We start from the raw sequence: 20,782 nt of genomic DNA, 5'->3' as shown, positions 1-20,782 counted from the left end.
TTCGTTATTTCATTCACCCATACAAGCTTGTGAAGTAGTAGAGAAGGTTTTATCATGCCCAGTTTGGGGATGAGGAAACTGGAATTGGGATGGTTAAGTGGCTTCTCCAAGCCAGGCAGCAGCAAGGCCAGGACTGGAACCCAAGTCTCATGCCTTGTGGTATTGCCAGGGCCTCTGGTCTCTGCTCTGTCACCAGCTAAGCTGATGCAGGAGCTCAGTTGCGCTGTCAGCTGGCTGGTGCCCTCTTCAAGGGGCAGATTCAGGCAGGAAATGTTTGACTCTTCCTGAAGCTGGAGTCTATTCCAACCTCAGTCCTCCTCCCCTGCACACACATGCCCACTCCAGCCCTGCATGAGATGTGGCTGACAGTTACCAGAATGTTTCAAAGGCTGCAGGGTCCTATGCTCCATTTCTTTCCTCACTGATCAGTTATCTACTGCTGTGTAATAAACCACTCGAAGTGGTTTAAAACAACAACATTTATTACTTCTCACATTTCTATGAGTGAGGCAGTTTTTCTGCCTGTCTTGTCTGGTTTGTGCACATGGTGGTGATCATGTGATGATAAGGCCAGGGCTGAAGAGCCCAAGATGTCCTCGTTCTCATATCTGGATGTTGGCAGGACACCCCAGCTGTCCTCAAGTGGCCTCTGATCCCTCAGTAGGCTTGCCTGGGCTTCCTCACAGCCTGGCAGCGTCAGGGTTCCAAGAAGGTGGTGGGAGCTGCAGGTCCCTTAAGGCCTAGACTCGTGAAACCACACAACATCATACTGACCATACGCTGTTAGTCAAAATAAGTCAGAAAGCTAGCCAGATTCAAGAGGGTTGGAGAAACAGAACTCCAAGGATAGAGTCTTGATAGGAGGGGCAGCAATATCCCATTGCACAGGGACATGGATGAATTGAGGACCATTATAATGATCTGCCATAACCCATGATCTGCTGAATGAGGGTTAACCAAAACATGCCCCCAGCAGGAAAAAGTAAATCTCTTCTATAGTATTTGTGTATCAGCAAGAGTTCTTTGCTGGTAAACAACAGAAACAGATTCTAGTCAACTTAAACAGAATAGTTGTACATTAGAAGGGCATGAGCAAGCTCACAGACTTGAGGAAGAGTTGGCGATGAGACCTCCAAAGTGATAGGGAGAGGGTAGCTCTGGGCGTCTCTGAAGCAGGTAACTTAGGGGACTACCTTTAGGAACCACCGGTGGAATGACTTAGTTCCAGCTAACATTTTATTTATTCATCATCCATTTATTTATTTATTATTTATTTATCTATCTATATCTATCTATCTGTCTGTTTATCTATCTATTTATCTATCTATCTATCTATTTATTTATTTGGTCTTTGTGTAGTTGGATCAAGATTTAGATTCCTTGGGGAGCTGACTTGGGATGTATGCCCACTGCTTGGATGGGTAATGGAGGCAGGGCAAGTTGATCAATCTGCCCACATGGCATGGGGATGCGATAGTATCCCAGAGGGAAAATGAGGTGTTGTGTAAAAAGTGAGAGAGGTCTTAGGCAGGCAAAAATATCAGTTGGCTACTGATTTCCAGCCATTCCCTGAGGGAGCTTATTTGGACCTTTCGGGCCTAACAGGGACTTATATTTGAGCATTATCTTATCTCAGTGCCTCTGCTCCCCTCCCCCATCCCAAGAATGAAAACAATTGTTAAAAAACTTTTTTTCTTCCTTCATGCATAGTGTAATCTTAGCTCAACTCTTGCCCCATTGAACCTAACTTCAATGCGAGTGTTCTGCAAGGTTCTTTCCCCCTGTATTGTTCTCAGCAGCCTCTCTGAACCGTTTCAGCCTGCCATGATACCAGTCATGATCAAGGAGCTCCCTTCAGGTAATTTCTCCATCTGAGCTTTCAGTGCTGACCATTTCCAAGTTCCTATAGGAGTCCGTCACCCAAATCCATAGGACTCAGCTGCTCCTCCTTCCAAAATACACTGTGGTGATGTGATATTATGGCTCACTTAGCATCAATCTCATCCCCTTATGCATGTCTCCCTGTACTGTAGAGTCTGGAAAGATAAAACTGACATTTTTCAAACTGTGGTGCAGCAGGGAAGCCTACTTGATTGCCTTCTGCAAGCAGGCCCATCCACATGAGATGTAAGCAATGTGAGGTGAGAGGGCTCAGGGAGGCCACATGGTTGGCATGGAATGCTGCATCTTGGGTCAGAGGGACATGGTTCTTCTGGGACAGCTTGGGAACTTCTACTGTCCAGTCCTTTAAAGTCACAGGCTGTGTGCAATGGCAGCAGAGTTTCTTCTAGAACATTCCTGTGGGGAGGTTGGACCAATCTCCTAAGTACATTGCTCCTGGCCATGTAGCACCCAAGATTGGTTCCTAGAATTGGACATTTGTGAGAGACCTAAGGGAATAAACCTGTTCTGCTAAAACTTGGAGTGGATTCTGTTGTCTGGAACTAAGGACCCTGCCTGATACAAACACTCACTAGCTCTCTGGGTACTGTAGTGTAAATATCAAACAAAAAATACCAAAAAAGTGGAGAGAAAGCCCTGTATCACTTTGCTTTTCACTGTCCATGTATGAGAATTCCAACTACTTTCTCCTCTTCCAGCACCTGGTTTTGTCAGTGCTTTAACAATGTTGGTAAAAGAACAATAGAATTTAAAAAAATGTTCCAATACCATAATATAACTTTGGGTGGGGGCAAGACACACACACACACACACACACACACACACACACACACACACACACACACACACAACCTTGCATTACAGTTTTTAAAAAAACATTAGTTTTAGGCATCTTATTAACAGTGGCTAAGCCTTTGAGTCCAGCTCATCATTTTTGTTGACCTATACTGTCACAAAGGATTTGGGGAAATCTTTAAGGCATTGTTTGATTTAAATAGAAAAACTTCTCCAAATTTATAGATGTAGCTTCCCTACTTGGTCCTGTCTTCTCCTCAGGTGGGATGGACTGTGGACGGAACTGTCTCATCATTGGTCCAGGATAAGTTTCTTCACATCCCTCAGCTGTCCTATGAGTGGAGGAGACTGGATAAAATGACTGAGGTATAGAAGTTCAATCTCAGGGCCAGTCTGTAATTTAGAAGTCATTCTCATGTTGAATTAGGAAGCACATTCAAAGACAAGAGGCATACGGTTAGCAGCTAATTAACAGCCTTGATGGAATTCCTATCAATTCAGAAGACTGTGCTAATTTGAAAACATTGCCAACTCCCTCTGTTAATAAGCTGTGCTGCTCCCCCTGCTCTTCCCCCAAACCTCCTTCCTAATGCCTGAAGTCTGTTGCAGAGCTAGATGAGGACTTCCAAGTGCCGGGGTGGAAGCTGACCTCAGAACCTGGGCTCCATTTTTTCATATAAAGGGAACTTTCTTGTTTCACCTTCCAAGGCAGTGTTCTCCACACACAATCCCTGACATCCAGAGGAATCCTTGGTCATCCGTGTCAGTCTTTTACAAAGATACTTAAGGCCCAATGTTGTGTTGTGTTGGGTGTAGGTAGAGTGGAGGAGACAGACAGCAAGATGGTGGGGAGGGAGGCAGCAGAGAGGTGGTGAGTTCACTCATCCCAAAGAACTAAACTCACCACTTCTACATACTCCATCATTTCACATTTCCTGTTGCTTTTTCTTCCCTCCTTGGTGCTGATGACTGGACTCCATGGGATCCAGTGACTGGAGAGGGACAGGCCCAAGCTGGTCTGCTCGGGTTGAAGCATCTCATACTCTCTGCCTCTTTAAAAGTAGATAGCAGAATTGCATTCATTATCTTGTGCTCCACATTTGAGGATTCCAGAAGCAGGGCTTTGCTGTCAGTCCTCGGTGCAGGGAATCTCTTCTCCTAATGATGAAGAAACTAAAACAGTACACAATGGGGACTGTAAATTGTGTACTTCATGTAAAATGTGGGACTCAGCCTATGGTCTGGTTTTAACTAACATGCCAAACTATAGGTGTGGCTATAACTCACTCCTGAATTCCATGACTGCTTTTTTATTTCTGTGTTCTCATTTGTGTGTGTGACTCTGAGATGACAGACTTGGTTCCCTTTCAATTCCCTCTTCCACCCAAGGTTTGACCCAGTATATCAGTTAGCTTTTGCTATGTAACAAGCTATCCCAGAACTTAATGGCTTAGCATAACGCATATTATTCTTAATAAACCTTGTTCTTTAGAGCAGTTTTAGGTTCACAGCAAAATTGCATGGAAGATAAAGAGATTCCCCATATACTCCAACCCCGACACATGCACAGCACCCCCCCAATATCTCCCACTGAAGAGGTACATTTGTTACAATTATAAACCTACACTGAGACGTCATTGCCATCCAAAGTCCATAGATGACTTTAGGGTTCACTTTTGGTGTTTGCTTGGACAAATGTATTATGATGTGTATTCACCATTATAGTCTCACAGGGTAGTTTCACTGCCCAGAAACTCCATGTTCCACCTATTCATCACTACCCCTTCCCCTTAACCCTTGACAACCACTGATCTTTTCACTGTCCCCACAGTTTTGCCTTTTTATGGCATGCCATATAATTAGAATCATACAATATGTAGCCCTTTCAGACAGGCTTCCTTCACTCAGTAATATGCCTTTAAGTTTCCTCCACATCTTTTCATAGCTTGATAGCTCATTTCTTTTAAGTGCTGAATAATAATCAGTTGTCTCAATGTACCACAGTTTATTTTTCCATTCATCTACTGAAGAATATCTTGGCTCCTTCCAAGTTTGGGCATTATGAATAAAGCTGCTATAAACATCCATGCAGGTTTTTATGTGGATGTACATTTTCAAGTCATTTGGGTAAATACCAAGAAGTACAATTGCTGGATTACATGGTAAGAGAGTATGTTTAGTTTTGTAAGAAATTGCCAAAATGTCCTTCAAAGTGGCTGTAATGTTTTGCATTCCTACCATGAAGGATGCAAGTCCCTATTGCTCCATACTTTGTCAGCATTTGGTATTGTCAGTGTCTTGGACTTTGGCCATTTTAATAGGTGCATAGCAGTAATACATATTTTAATTTCTCAAGATTCTGTGGGTTGTTTAGGTGGCTCTTCCCATATGGGCGGTTCAGCTGAGACTGAAACATCCAGGATGATCTCACTTCTATTTCTGAGACCTTGGCTGGGATGGCTGGGGCCTCACTCCATATGGTCTCCATCCTCTTAGCAGGCTAGTCCAGGCTTCTTCGTGTGGTGATGGAAGGGTTCCAATAGCAGGAGAGGCTGTGCACTGTTCATGCCTCAGCTTGTCTTAGGTTTGGTTCATCCCATTTTCTAAAGCAAGTCACACGGCCAGGCCCAGAGTGAAGGGACAGAGAAATAGACTCCACTTGTTGATGGGAGGAGTTGCTAAAATACTGTGACCATATTTCTCCATCTATAGCAATTAGTGACTGTGATGTCAAGCTCAACAAAGGAATGCTCTCTGACATGACGTTAAACCACTCTAAATCCCTACCCCCGGGGGCACCCAGAAAAGCAGTTTCTTCAGTTCGTGCAGGGCAGGGAAATAGAAATAGAGAGAAGATTAGATAAACTCATTCTTCTTTCTTAATTACCCAGTTGGTGTTCCAAAGGGGCAGTCATCACTTCCCCAGACCCCAACATTAGGAACTCACAGCCTGTGGTCGTAATGTTCCATAAAAGAAAAGCAATGCATTTATTCTTTGTTGTCATTTCTTAACTGCTGAGAAAGATGTTACTGAGGCATAAGGGGTGATAATCATGCCTCTTCCCCATCCATCTTTGGAATCAGTTGAGAAATAGAAGCAAGCATGGGAACTGGAGATGAAAATAGCACCTCTGTTGCTGGTAGCACTGGACCAGAGAATGTAGTTTGGACTACAGGCAGTCAGGGCTTCCTGTTTCTTCCCCTCAGGACAGACTCGGAATGCCCACAGGAGGGGAGCCTGGGTCTGCAGAGCAGGTCCTCTGGCCTGGCCCACAAAAGGAGAAATGTTTGCTGTCCCCTTTCAGGTCATGCCAGTCAAGACAGAGGGATCAGGGCAGGGCTTGGAACGGGGGAAAAGGGGTGTCCTGGATACGGACAGCTATGGCTCCTTCTCTCTCCTCTCCACTGGTTATTGAAGAGGGAGGCGGGAGTGGATGGAAGGTTAGACAGAAGCTTTTCCCCAGTACTTTCTGTTCTTTTGCAAGTTTTCTGTATGCATATTTTTCAACTTCTTGTTGAAGCATAATATACAAATAGAGAAGAGCATACATTATAAGTGTATGCCTCAATACATTTTCACAAATTAAAAACACGCATGTAACCAGCACTCAGATTAAGAATCAGAGAATTACTGGCTCCCTAGAAGCTACATGGACTCTTTCTGCTGGCTTCTTTTGCTCAATATTATGGTCATGAGGTTCACCATGTTGCGAAAGATGTAGATTAACTTCACTGCTATGTAGTGTAGTATCCTACCCCGTGAATGCTCTGTGATTTATTTACCTATTCTACTGTTGATGGGTATATGTGTAGTTGCCAAATTTGGCTGATTAAAAACAATCTAATATGTGCCTTTGTGAAAATATGCAAGTATTTCTGGTTGATATATCCCCAGAAATAAACCTTAGGACCCAGTGATTCCTAGAGATATAGCTAACAAAAATGCCTAGTGATTTTATAATTCTGAAACGGTTTCCAAAGTGGAACCATTTGGCACTCTTGCTGGCAGTATTATAAGCACTCCAGTTGCCCACCTTTTTATTTCCTAATACTTTGGACAAGGCAGAAGTTCCTGTTCTATAGATGAGGGTGAAAGACCAGGAAAGAGAGAAAATGAGTCCTTAATTGAAAAGGGCATTTGGAAAAGAATTTTTAAAAAGAGTTTACAGATCACACCAATCCATCTTATTTTTTGATGCATTTCAAAATAAGTTGCAGACATTTAACAGATGGGGTCTTTTTAGGTGCAACCCCATCCTACAAGCAGGAGAATGATTTATGATCTAACTTTAGAAGTTTGAGGTGGTCTCAAAATCTCACCCAGCTCTGAGAGGAAGAGTTTTGCAGACAAAATGTTCCCTCCACGGAAATTGTGATAAAACACCAATTAGTGACTGCAGCAACAGTGGGAGTGTTTAACCTTTCAGGCATGCCAACAATGTGCTCCTTAATTTGAAAATAGGGTACAAAGTGTTAGCAAATGAAGAGGAGTAATTGTTCATGACTCAACTTGGCATATCCCCTTTGAAATAGAGGCAAGAGAAGGGATCCTCTCTGACCCATTTATCCTGGATTTTGTCTGACTTCTCTGAGAAGGGACCAGACACTTTAACAAGGCATACTGGACTCAGAAAATATCTAGAGGTCAGGAGCAAACATGCTGACAGCTTTCCCCTTGAGAAGCCCACCTTCCTTCTGAGCTCTCAGTGCACTTTGTATGCATTACCCAGCAGCCAAGCCTTATTATCCATATTTTGCAAATGGCAGAAAAGTGGTGCAGGAAGCCTAAAAAGGCTCACTCAAAGTTACAGGGGAAGCCAAATGTTCAACTCAAAATAGAAACCAAGAGCTCTGACAAACTCAGAGAGGGGTCCTTTAATCTCTGGACTCTTACGTGTCTTTTTAGACAACAAGCCTTTCCTTGACAGAGTTGTTTCTCTCCTAATGACAGGATTGCCAACTCTTCCTCCAGGATGTTATAAAAGGTGACATTTAACAGTGGAAGTGGAAATTTAGTTGACTTCTCCTAAAGCAGAAAAACAAGTGCCCTGTATTCCTTCTCTTGGCCAGATGTTTGTAGTTGTTCTCTTGGGATTGTACCTTAAGTGAAGCTGAAGAGGCAAAATAGAACAGTTCACTTGAACTGGTATAGTTACACACTCAAAATTTACTGCATAGTGGAGACAGGTAGAGCTCATCCTAGCAAACAGGTTTCAGGAAGAGAGTTTCAGCTCATGTCACTAGATCCTGAGGCCAAAGTAGCCCCAGAATCTCTTGCAGTGTTAAATGAAGAGTGGGAGGTGAACCCTCCATTTCCAGATTGAGTGTATGGGGGCCTGTGATTATTTGGATTAGTTGTGTTAGCTGCATTGCCAATGGAATTTTAGCAGAGGTGATGTGAGCAAAGTGTTGAAATGTACTTGTGCAGGAGGTCTTGCCTTCTTGTGTTGCAGTCATCACCATGAGAACATACCCTGGTCAAGGAGGAGGACAGACACATGGAGCCTGGAGTCTAGCCCAACTGAGCTCAGCCTACATGGGCCAATACATAAATACTCTATGAACTAATCAAGAAATAGCTACTTACTGTTGTGAGCCACTGAGTTTTGTGTTGGTTTGTTATGCAGCACATAATGTTACAGTTGACTGATACAGGGCCACTGAAAAGAGAATAGGTAGAGATTCTTAGTGTGCTATGGACAAAATTTGCACAGTGCTCAGCTTGGGGTAGTCATGGCAAGCACCTAGTAACTGGAGGAGGAACTGAATTCAACAGGGTGATTGTATTTCATATATTTAAAACAGAATAGAATGAACCACACCATGTATTCTGAATATCTGGCCTGCCTGTTGATATATTTCTCTAATCTGACAGTAACTTTTATGTATCCTTTCCTAATGGCCTCTTCTCCACCTCTTCTCCAGTTGTATGTTGACATCTATGACTCAATCCTTAACTGAACTATGAATACCCATATACCCACCAACTAGATTCTACAATTAACATTTTGCTCTATTTGTTTGTTACATGTCTATCTATCCTTCCTCCTATGCATCCATCTTATTTTTTGGTGCATTTCAAAATAAGTTACAGACATCAGTATGGTGAATTTGGACAAATGTGTATAGATACCCATTACACCTGAAAATTTCTTCATGCCCCTTCTCAGTTAATCCCACCCTCATGCCCCAGGGAAGACTATTTTGATTTTTTTTCCCATTATAGATTCATTTTTCTGGTTTTAGAACTTCATATAAATGGAATTATGTACTATGTAGTTTTTTTGTATTCAGCTTTTTCTATTTGGCATATTTTTCATCTTCACCCATGTTGTGTTTATCAGAAAGGATCCTCAATTTTAAATGATTAGATGAGATTGTTGCAGACTCTCTTTATCTTAAAATTTTGGGCTTCTATGATATATATATACAGTTATAGTAACCACTGTTAAATAATACATTTGAAACACACACCCTCTGGAACAGGCATCTTTCCTGCTTGTCTGTTGGAGATCTTCTTTGGTTTCCAACCCCTCACCCACCCCTGCTCACCACCACCATCACTGTCACCCAGGGTTGATAAACCTTTTAAAACTGCTGAGGGAGTTTATGGAAATTTGTACCATAGGCACAGTGCTTTTGTTTTACCGAGTTCAGTAAAATGTAGGGGCTGACGAAGCTTTTAGGATTAACTGCCTCTGACTTTTCCCCAAGGAGCCGTCAGCAGTTCATCCTTCCAGGGCCTCCCAACAGTGTGTCCCACCTGTGGGCCAGTGGGGATGACAGAGAGATTTGGCCAGTTGTCCTTACTTTTCTCCAGTTGGGTAATTGGACTCCACAGTGGGAAGCAGTGAGGGGGAAAATGAAAGAATGTAAGTGTGGGTAAAATTGTAACATTTCCAGAATCTCTCGCCTGGCTTTGGTGCATTTGCATATCCTCAGGGGTGGAGAGAATTTCATCTCTATGTCAGTGGGTGATTACCTGGGCAACCGAGGGCGTGTCTGAACCTGAGACGTCAAGAGGAGGGACTGGCTTGCTGGCTGGCTTCTTCTGTAGCAGAGAGAGACGGCCCTGGACTGCAGTTTGTAAGCAATAAACAGGTTTTAAACTTTATTTCTCCCTTTGACTAATTTCGGTTTTTAGAGGTATTTTGCCCCGGGATTTCCTCTCCCCAGACTTACAATAACAAAGTGACAGTTTCTTCCACAATAGCTAAATGCCAGTGCTCAGCCTATTATGCCACTTTATCCTGTAGACTTAGCTTGATGTTTTAACTAGGCTGTTCCTAAAAGTCAGAGCTACACTCAGCTTGACTCCTGGCTTTGTCCATTTGGATGCACTTAGTGAGGTGGGAACTTAACATTTCCCAGAATTCCCTTCCTGACAGACTTCCAGGGTAGCTCTGACCTTTGGGCCCACAGAGCTCAGAAGGCGGAAGTGATGCAAGGCCGTAATATTTCCCCTAGCGAACAATAAGTGCTGGAACCGTGCTGCTGTCATAGCACGTGGATTTGCCCTTGGTGTCTTGGCTCTTCTTGGGGGCCTGGGACAGCAGATGGCTGCTACGTCTCCTCCAGCCTTTCTCCTTGGCAGCCGCCCTTGGGACACAGTTGGCCTCGGCTTGTGGGCCAGGCCGCCCACCGGCCCCGCACCAGGCTCAGAAGCCAGAGCTCATGTAAGCTGTGTAACCAGCTCGCCTCTCCCTGCGCCATCCCGCAAATGTGTACGGTTACATACCCGTAAGAAATTACATGTAACAGGTTATTCTTAACACTCTGGCTCTGACTGAATCCGGAGTGGATACCCTCAGTGCCGAACATTTCCCACTGCAGAGGTCATGCAGCTCTCAGGGTTGGTTTCTCTCCGTTTCCTCCTGAACACCCTGATTTGGCTCCAGGATCCACACTCCTCCATGCAGCCAGGAGATTCAGCGAAAGCTGGCTGAGCCCCGCCTCCAAGGCTACTCGAACCTAAGTCAGTATTGGTAAAGGCAGTAGACCCAGTCCTGGCCAGGAGGAGGAGTCACTGAGGGACTTCTGGACAGTAGGCCCTTCAGGTAAAGGGAGTAGTATGGGAGAAAATGAACACCCTCATAAGGGTCATAAGAGAGCTCTTTTTGTTGTTGTTCAACTGGGTGTTGCCCAAAACCATTGCTGCCACAGAGGACATGGGCCTGAGAACTTGCAGCAGGAAGATGGTCTCGAGCTGTTCAAGGAACCAAGCCTGGAACAGCCAACTCTTCCTGTTTGCCTGGGACGTTCCTGGTTTTAAACTGAAGTTCCCATTGTCCTGGGAAACCCCTCTGTCCTGAGCATCCCCTGTCACTCTAGCCCTGCTTCAGGACTTTAATGTAAGTTAATAATTTCTCTTACCCATTTAAGCCATTTGAGTTGTGACTGTTTTTGGTGCTCATAGCTGAAAGCATTCTGAATGGTATGGGGCAGTAAAGGGATGTGCCTTTTGTTTCTGACAGCAGTTATAAAAAGGTGTGCTAGAAAATGTTTTCAGTATCAAATATCGGTATCATTGGAAAGTGCATCAATTATTTTAGAGACTTTATCTCTGTGTCAGTTTTGTTTGTTCAAAATCAGTTTCATTAATTTGTGGGCAGGCATAATTTATACATTTTACCTATTTTAAAAATTATCTCTTAGGCACGCATAAGATATATTAAAAGTTAAAAAAAACTGTTCTGCTTTAGGTATGTGCATGTCTTTGGGCCTTTCTTTGACTTTGTCTTAAAATAGGAGTGTTCTTACATGGGCCAGTGATGCCTTTTGGGTAGGGAGGAAAGGTGTAATTTCTGTTCTTCATATTTAAAAGTCCTAAGCAAGGTACTGGGACTTTATGTTTGTAATGGGTTTGGTAGTGTTAAGATGATTTTTCCAACAAGAGAGGCTTCCAGGGCTTGACTCTGTCCTCCTGTGGTACGGTAGATTAATTGCATTGTTGATCTTTACCCTTTCCTGTATCTACTTCTGTTTTAGCTTGGGCTGCTGTAGCAAAAATACCATGGACTGGATGGCTTATAAACACACAGAAATTTATTTTTCACAGTTCTGGATGCTGGAAGTCCAAGGTCAGGATGCTCGCAGGGTTGGGTTCTAATGAGAGACTTCTTCCAGGTTGTAGGTTGTCAGCTTCTTATGGGATCCTTATGAGCCAGAGAGGGAAAGCAAGTTCTCTTGTGACCCTCATGAGGGTGTTCACGAGGGCTCCATTTCCATGACTTCATCTACTCCTAGTCACCTCCCAAAGGCCCCACCTCCTACTACCATCACAGGGTTTCAGTAAACAAATTTTGGGCACGAATTCACAAACAAATACAGAAACATTCAATCCTTATCATTCTGTCCCTACCCCTTCAAAATTCATGGCCTTCTTACATACACAAATATAACATACATTCATTCCATTCTCCAACCCCCCACATCTTAACTTGTTCCAGCATTAGCTTCCAAGTCTAAAGTGCAAAATCTCCTTTAAATATCCTCTAACTCAGGTATGGGTGAGATTTAAGTTTTGATTCATCCTGAGGCAAAATTCCTCTCCAGCTATGAACCTGTGAAACCAAACAAGTTAGGTGCTCCCAGTATACAGTGGTGGGACAGGCATGGGATTGACACTTTCATTCCTAAGGAGAGAAATAGGGAAGAAGGAAGTGGGTGATGCTAGCAAGTTCAGAACCTATGAAGGCAAATTCTATGCAATGTTAAGGCTCAGGAATAATCCTCTTTAGCTCCGAGCTCTGTCCTTCAGGGCTCTGGGGCTGCAGTCCTGCCTTTCAGACCCACTGGGGCAGAGGTACTGCTCCCATGGCTCTGAAAGACAAGGGTCTTGTTCATCCCCAGGACTCTGCTGAGCAGCCCCACCCCTACACTGGGAAGATGCCATCTGGGCTTTTGGAAGCAAGGCAGCTGTCTCCCTTTTGAAACCAAGGAGGCGGACCTGATCTCTGAATTGTCTTCAGGATCGTCCTTTCACTGTCTTAAAGAATGGGGCATGTTTTCAGCCAAATAGTTGTGTAGTCCTGTCCTGTCAGATCCGAGAAGTCTGGCAGCCTGCCTTTGTTCCTTCCATCCCCTTTCCCTTTTTAGAACTGGAAGTTTTCCCTCTGGAGTGGCTGATTAAGTACACGGTTCACACCTGTGCTCGTTTCCCTATCAAACAGTCCCTTGACCACCCCCTTAGTGTTCTCATTTATTGAAATGTGGATAGGCTGAGAATTTTCCAAGTCTTCAAGTTCTGCTCCTATTTTGCTTAACAATTCTGTCTTTAAGTCTTCTCTTCTCACATTTACAGTAACCAGTCAGGAGGAGCCAGCCGCACCTTCAACAATTTGCTTAGAAATCGCTTCAGCGAAATATTCAATTTCATCACTTGCAAATTCTACCTTCCACAGAGCACTAGAACACATGCACATTTTAGCAAGTCCCTTGCTCTTCCTCCAGTTTCCAATAACACATTCTTCATTTCTGTCTGAAACTTCATCAGAATGGCCTTTATTGTCCAAAGTTCTACCAACATTCTATTCATGATTATGTAGGTATTCTCTAAGGTTGAGGCTTTCTCTAAGCTCTCTTCTTTTCCTTCTGAAATGTTGCCAAAATCGCCTTTAATGGCCTGTTCACAGCAATGTAGGCTTTTTCTGGGCTGCACCTCCAAAGTCTTCTGGCCCTTCTTACCCAGTTCCAATGCTGTTTCCACATTTTTAGGTACTTGCATAGCAGCAACCCATATCTTAGTACCAATTTTCTGTCTTAGCTCAGATGCTATGACACAAATCCCATAGACTGAGTGCCTTATAAACAACAGGAATTTATTTCTCACAGTCCCAGATACTGGTAGTCCAAGATCAGGGTGCCATCCTGGTTGGGTTCTGGTGAGGGCCCTTTCTGGGCTGCAGACTGCCAGCCCCTCACTGTGTCCTCATGTGGCAGAGAGCAGAGAGGAGAAGCAAGCCCTCTTGTGACTCTTCATGTAAGGGAATTGATCCTATTCATGAGAGCTCCACCTCATGGCCTCATCTAAGCCTAAATACCTCCCAGAGGCCACTGAACAATATCTTCACATTAGGAGGGTAGAGCTTCACCATAGGAATTTTGGGGGAAACACAAATATTGAGTCCATAAGAATGCCCTTTGCCATGTAGCTTGGGAGTGCTCCCCACCCTGACTCTGAGTTTTCCCCTGTGGTGTTCTTTGGCCACTTGGTGCAAGCAGAGGCTGGCAAAGCACTGGCAGAGTTGGGATTGTTTGGTCCTGCTTTGCCTCCACCGTGACAGTGTGCCTGGTTAACCTGTGGGAAAGTGAATGTCACATGGCCCAGGCATCCCAGGTGGTAGTCAGACAACTGCCAGACATGGAGTGAGCTCAGAGGAGACCAGGAGAATCACTCAGCTGAACCCAGCCTAAATTACTGGTACATTAACTCATGGGCTAAATAAATGCTTATTGTTTTTAGCCAGTGAGTTTAGGGATGGTTTGTTAGGCAGCATTATTGCAGTAATTGATAACTGCAACATCTTTTTTGTCCATCAGAGACAATTTGGATGGGCTGTGAGAAGTTAAATGTATTGGCTTTATAGGCAGTCATACCTTCTTCAGTTTAACTTAGAACTTCCCCAGTAATCCCCAGCTTGAGCTGATGATTGCTGATGCTGAATTAAGAGATAAATGTAACAGTATCATGTCAAGTACATATGTGTTTTTAGGCCTTTAGTTTTGTCCATAGTTGGGGTACCTTCACATGAACCAGATCCCAACAATGGGAGCTGGTCTCTGTGCCACATGTATAATAGTCTTGAGTGAGTCATTAGGGGTTTTAGAATGGGTTTTTACATGAATTTGGTACAATTCAGTGATTAAAGACAGGACAGGTCCACTATATGTCTGTGGTAGCTTTCTTAGGGGATTAGACTGATATTGTGGCTGTTTCTCAGGATAGCAATAGGAAATCAAATGTGACTACTTAAATTTAAATTAATCATAACTAAAAAATATTAATTCAGTTCCTTGGTTGCACTAGTCATATGTCAAGTTACTCAACAGCCACAGATGGCTGATGACTACTGCTTTGGACAGCGTAGGTACAAAATACTTTCATGATCTCAGAAAATTTGACTGGGCAGTGCTGTCTCAATGCTTGTGTTCCTTTTTCTTTGTTTTGCCGCCAATGGGTTTCAGCCCCGGACAAGTTCGCTATGGATTCAGCGCCACCAAAGAAATTGACAGCAAAACGTTCTTTGGGGTGAAAGGGTTATACCCAACTTTATTTCCAGGTGGCAGGTCAGTCACTAGAATCCCATTCACTCAGAGTGAGTCTGCATGCAGCAAGCCAGTCTCAGCTTTTGGGCCCCCTCTGTCCGTACAGCTGTCCTCTGGGCTTCTCTGCACAGTCGTCCCTCACAGCCGTCCTCTGGGCCTCTGTCCTTGGTGCTGCCACCACTCCAGCCTCCACTCTGCTCTCCTGCAGCCTTGCAGTCCTGCCACCATGTCGCGCCCAGAGCACTGGGCGGAGCTCTTTTTATAGAGTCAACAGCTATGTATTGCCCACAGGTGTGCAGTGAGCTAGTCAACCAGGGCCAGCTGAGAATCATGGCCACAGGAACTCTCATTTTATCCACATTCTTATTTATAGAGTCTTTTCTGTTTAAGCTTCTAGTTTCTGCTGACCATTTATTTGATTCTGACAGCCTCTCAGTCTATGCCCTCTGGGAAAAATGGATTACTGTTTTTAGGTTATTTTATAAAACTCAAGCTAGCCTGTTTTGACAGGCTACAATGTGGAATATTCTCTTAATTTACAGGTCACAGAGCTAATTCACAAAGGGAGTATCCATTGTGCCTGTGAGGCTTGGGAGGGAGGGCAGCTGAGAGAACCCTCAGTTTGACTTGTAAGAACCCCAACAAAGCCTGAGGAATAAAAAAAAGATGAGGTGCAGAAAGAGAATATTGGGCAAGATCATGCCCCACTGACCAGACTCCCCTGGACTCCTCCACACCTACCCTGACTTGAAGAAGCCATTGCTAGAGGACAGGGCCTCTCTCCAACCTCTGGTTTCCTCAGGAGAGAGACTCCCTAAAAACAATTTCTCCCCAAATCAGTCCTGGCCTCTCCTTATCCCTTTACTCACTTAGGATGATTTTTTTGAGGGGTGAACCTGAGAAGTATAAACTGAGCTCCTCTGTGTCTAGAACTTTCCCTGGGTGGACTGCTCACTACCAGCCTCACATGCTGGGACCTCCCAGGAGGGTGACCGATAGGTAGTTGGATAACTCTGCTTGGCACTGTGGGATTTAGTTGGCAGGCCCATTGAAGCCTCACGTTTAATCCTTTCCTCCTACTATGCTTCTATCAGTGATAAAGGCAAAATTTATTTCCATCTGCCTTTCCCTATTTCTCGATTTCTTCAGAATTCAGGCAAGGAAGAGAAGTGCTGCTTACCGGATCCTTCCACAAACCCCATAGTTGGTAAAGTGTTTTCTGGGGCAGCCCCACACTTGCTTTAGACTGGGTCTGTGCTCCTCTCCCCACTGAGCATGTGACTGACCCCCCAAAGTCTGAAGCACATCCAGCTAGAAGTTTCTGTGGATTGTACTGTATGGGGGGGGGGGAGGGTGCTTGATGGAGGCTGATGCAGTTTAAACTGAGGTCTGAAGGAAGCAGAGAGTTTGGATGGAAATAGAGGACAGGATGCACAAACCTAGAGGCAGGAAGTTGAAGGACTGTTCAGGAGGGGAGTGTAGCCTGCAGAGACATGAGGAGAGAAGCCTGGAGAGATGGACGTGGATGGTCAGTAGGTGATGCTCCTCCTCATCTCAGTCACCGGCATCTCAGCTCTTCTTCCTTTGCTTGCTCTTTGCCTGACAGGAACAGGACCCTCCTGCCCCTTCCAGATGTTCCTGCCCCCTCTGGCAGGGCTCTGTTCCCTTTCATACCCCATTTTAGGAGAAGCACTGGTGTTACTGAGCATCTGTGCCAGACACTTACTGTGATGGCCTCATTTCTCTTCCAGCAGCAGCCTGCAACAAGAATATGTCATCCCCTTCACTCTGTGGTTGGGGAAGCGGAAGCACCAAATGCACAGGCAGCTGGCTAGGGCTTCCTGCTGGGTCGGAGACCCAGGCTGGAACAGAGCTCTTCAGCCCCACACTACAGTGGCCTCCCATTTCCCATGTGTTTTCTTCTTGTTTTCCACTTCCCTCCTTCATACCAATGTGTCCACGTCTCCCTTCTCTGAAGAAACAACTTCTCTCACTGTCCTGTCTCCTCAGCTCCCCTCCTGCCTCTCCCTCCCTCTCCTACCAAACCCTCTGAGGCATCTGCTTAAGGCTATCGGTTCCCCCCACCACTCCCGCTTTGCTCCTGGAAGGTGTGGCATTCAGTGATGGCCCTTCTCTTAATTCCTGCCTTCGTGGTTTCCAGTAGCATCTCATTCCTTTTCCTTACATTCCATTTTAGGGTCTCTCTTGAGGTTGCAGTTGAGATGTTGGCCGAGGTAGTCATCTGCAGGTTTGACTGGGTCTCAGGGACCTGCTTCCAAGATGGCTCACTCACATGGCTGTTGGCAAGAGGCCTCAGTTCCTCACCACCCCTGGGGACCCTGTGGCTTCTGGGGTGTCCTCACAGCATGGCAGTTGATTTCACCCAGAATTAGTGATTCAAGAGAGAGCAAACAGGAAACCACAGAGCTTTTTATGCCTTAATCTTGGGTGCCATATACTTTCACTCTGCCACACTGTAATTAATAGAAATAAGTCACTAGGTATAGCCTACCCTTAGGGGAGGGGAATTAGCTTCCATCTTTCAAAGGGAAAGTGTTGAAGACTGAGCATATTTAAAAATCCTGAGAATAGTTTGCTGTATATAGCAGGTATTATATATATATGTTTTTCTCTCCTACGAGGCTGTAAGCTGCTTTGTAGACATATTTACTTTCCTTTGTATATTCTTTTTAACTATGGCAAAATGTATGTAACATAACATTTATCATTTTAGCCATTTTTAAATATGCAGTTCGGTGTCAGTATGTTCACATTGTTCTGCAGCCATCACCAACGTCCGTCTCCAGAACTTTACATTTTCCCATATACTGAAAGTATGTACTCATTAAAGAATTATCCATTTCCCCCTCCTTCCAGCCCCTGGCAACCACTATTCTATTTTCTGTCTCTGAATTTGACTGTTCTAGGTACCTCATATAAATAGAGGCATATAATATTTGTCCTTTTGTGTCTGGCTTATTTTACTTTGCATAATGTCTTCAAGGTTTATCCATGTTGTAGCATGTATAGGGATTTCATTCCTTTCTACGGCTAAATAATATATCCCATTGTGTGTACGTACCATATTTTATTTATCCATTCATATGTCTATGGGCACTTGAATTGTTTCCATCTCTTAGCTGTTGTGGGTAATGCCTCTATGAGCATGAATGTCCATGTGCACATATCTGTTTAGATGCCTGCTTTCAGTCATTTTGGGTATATACCCAGTAGTGGGATTGCCGGGTCACATAGTAATTCTATGTTTGATTTGATGAGGAGCTTCCATACTATTTTTCATAGCAGCTGCATCATTTTACATTCTCACCAGCAGTGCACAAGGAGTCCAGTTCTCCACATTCTTGTCAACACTTCTTTTCTGTCTGTGTGTATTCTTAGCAATGCCTATCCCAATGCATTCCACAAGGTAAGTCTCTGTAAATATTTGTTGAGTGAATGGCTATGTTGGCAAACTTAGGGTACTTGAATACTCACATTGTCTAAAGTATTGTGGACTTCTAGTAAAATCTACTGAAGAAAAGATCTCAGGAATTCTGGAACACTTCCTCAGAGCATCCGGCCTTTAGGAGAGGGGTCATCAGGTTTCAGGCAGATGACAATGACTTGTGAGCATGGGGAGCCCTGCCTGCCTGAAGGGTGCAGCCTCACCTTTTTCAACACTGGCCAGTTGTTGCCAGATGGCAATGCAGGTCCAGGTTATGGATATTTCCATGCATTAGAAAAGCCAGAAATCTGCATCTTAAATCTGCTTCCTTTTTATCTGTCAGTAGCTGTGGCAGATTACTTTGTTGGACCATTTTTCTCCCCTCCCTGCCTCATGCCGCTGCATGGTCTCATGGGCGGTGTGTATTCTCCCAGTCGTTAACTTTGGGCCTGGCTCTGAGAGCTGCCTTTGCAAGTGGGGGTGAGCCAGGGCTGAGGCTGGACCTTCAGAGGCCGTGGGTCGACTTGCTGCTTTTGTGCTTCTGCCATTGCCAGGGGAGCCATGTGCCTGGCTGGCCCCTGGTCCTGGAGAGAGGTTGAGAGACACATGTCCCAGGAGAGTAGCCTAGCTAGTCTCAGCCCAGGCCAGCTGACTCCTGCCACCCAGAGTCATGAGGAATGAACTGGTTAATGTGCTAGCTGCTGAAAATTTGAGGTTGTTTGCTTTGCCACATAATGTAGCAAGAGTTAAATGACATAGAAGTAAGTAAAAAGTTTAAATTTTGCATCATAGTACAATAGCAACTGATATACATAGGAAGTGTTTTAAAAAAATAAAGATCCAGTATTTTAGATATGGCTTGTGACCTCTGCATTAGAAAGCACAAACCATTAGCAAAGCAAATCCGCCCACACATCTTTTTGTCTTTAAAGCCAGGCTTGTTGAAGTATAATTTACATGCTTAAATTCATCCCTTTTAGTGTACAGTTCTGGAGTTTACAGATGTACACAATTCTGTAACTACCCCTACCATTAAGAAAAGTTCCATCACTGCCCCCCACCAAAAAATAACAAAAAACTGTCTCTTGTTAAACAAACCAACTCTTCACTCCCAATCTCTGCAAACAGTTGGTCAATTTTTTTGTTCCTATAAGCTTTTCCATTTTTAGGGTGCCGTACAAATGGAATCATGTAGCATGTTGTCCTTTGAATCTGGCTCCTGTCCCTCAGCACCGCGCACCTGAAGTTCACTCATGTCGGAGAGTGAATGAATTGCTTGTTCCTTTTTGTTGCCAAGTAGTATTACAGCCTGTGACTGTTTAACAGTTTGTTTATCTAATCTTCCGTTGATGAACAGAAGGTGAACAACATAGAAAAGATGTGGATTGTCTCCAGTGATGTAATGAACAATGCTTCTGGGAACAGTCATTATATGTCTTTTCGTAGACATCTATTTTCATTTCTCTTTCATAAGCACTTAAGAGTGGGACTTGTGGGTTGTAAGGTAAGTGTATGCTTGACTTTATACAACCCTACCAAGCAGTCTTCTACAGTAGTAGCACCATTTTGCACTCCCACCAGGAGTGCACAAGAATTCCAGTTGCTCCACATCCTCGCTAACACTTGCCATTGTCATCTTTCCAATATTAGGCATTTTAGTGGATGGAAAGAGGTAACTCATTGAAGTTTTAATTTGTGTGTTTTCAGTGACTAATGATATTGAGCACCTTTCATTCCTACTGGCATTCCTATAATGGTGGAAATACTCACCTATATAAGATAGGAACTCATGAAGGGGACATGTATGGTGGAACTGTGTTCCCCTCTGACACGCTGAGGCAGGAGCGGCAGTCCAGTTGGGGACCCATATGAATAATTCAGAAAGGACAACCCCACCCCTGGGGAAAAGCAGTTACAGGTGGCAGGCAGTGATAGGGCTCAGTTTTCTGTTGATTGCTCACAGCAAACTTTCTGGGGAATTGCCGGCCTCTTCATCTTAAATTCTTTATGCAGATGTTATCTATACCTGGTGGCCTCAGGGTAAAGACTGGTTTTGGAAGCCATTGGGTTTTGTTTAACTGCTCCATGTTTAGAATACCAGCTCATCATCATGTATCAAAGAAAGTTTACCAAACATTTCAAAGTTGTCTTCATTCCTCCCAGGGAGAACAAAGCTACTCCATTTAATGTAGCTTCACTTACATGTAAGAGCAGGATGGTTAGGAAAGGACATAGGCACCAACTTGATGGAGTTCCCAGTGGTCAAACCTGGGACAGTTTGAGCAAGAAAATAATGTTAATAATAATGACCCAAAGAATAAAATAAATATCCACAAGTCTATACTGAGATAAATACATAGTTGAACAAATAAG

Source organism: Manis pentadactyla, chromosome 5 (genome assembly GCF_030020395.1).
Source record: "Manis pentadactyla isolate mManPen7 chromosome 5, mManPen7.hap1, whole genome shotgun sequence".
In the NCBI taxonomy this organism is placed as follows: domain Eukaryota; kingdom Metazoa; phylum Chordata; class Mammalia; order Pholidota; family Manidae; genus Manis; species Manis pentadactyla.
The sequence above is the reverse complement of the archived record's forward strand: the minus strand, read 5'-3'. Positions refer to the sequence as shown.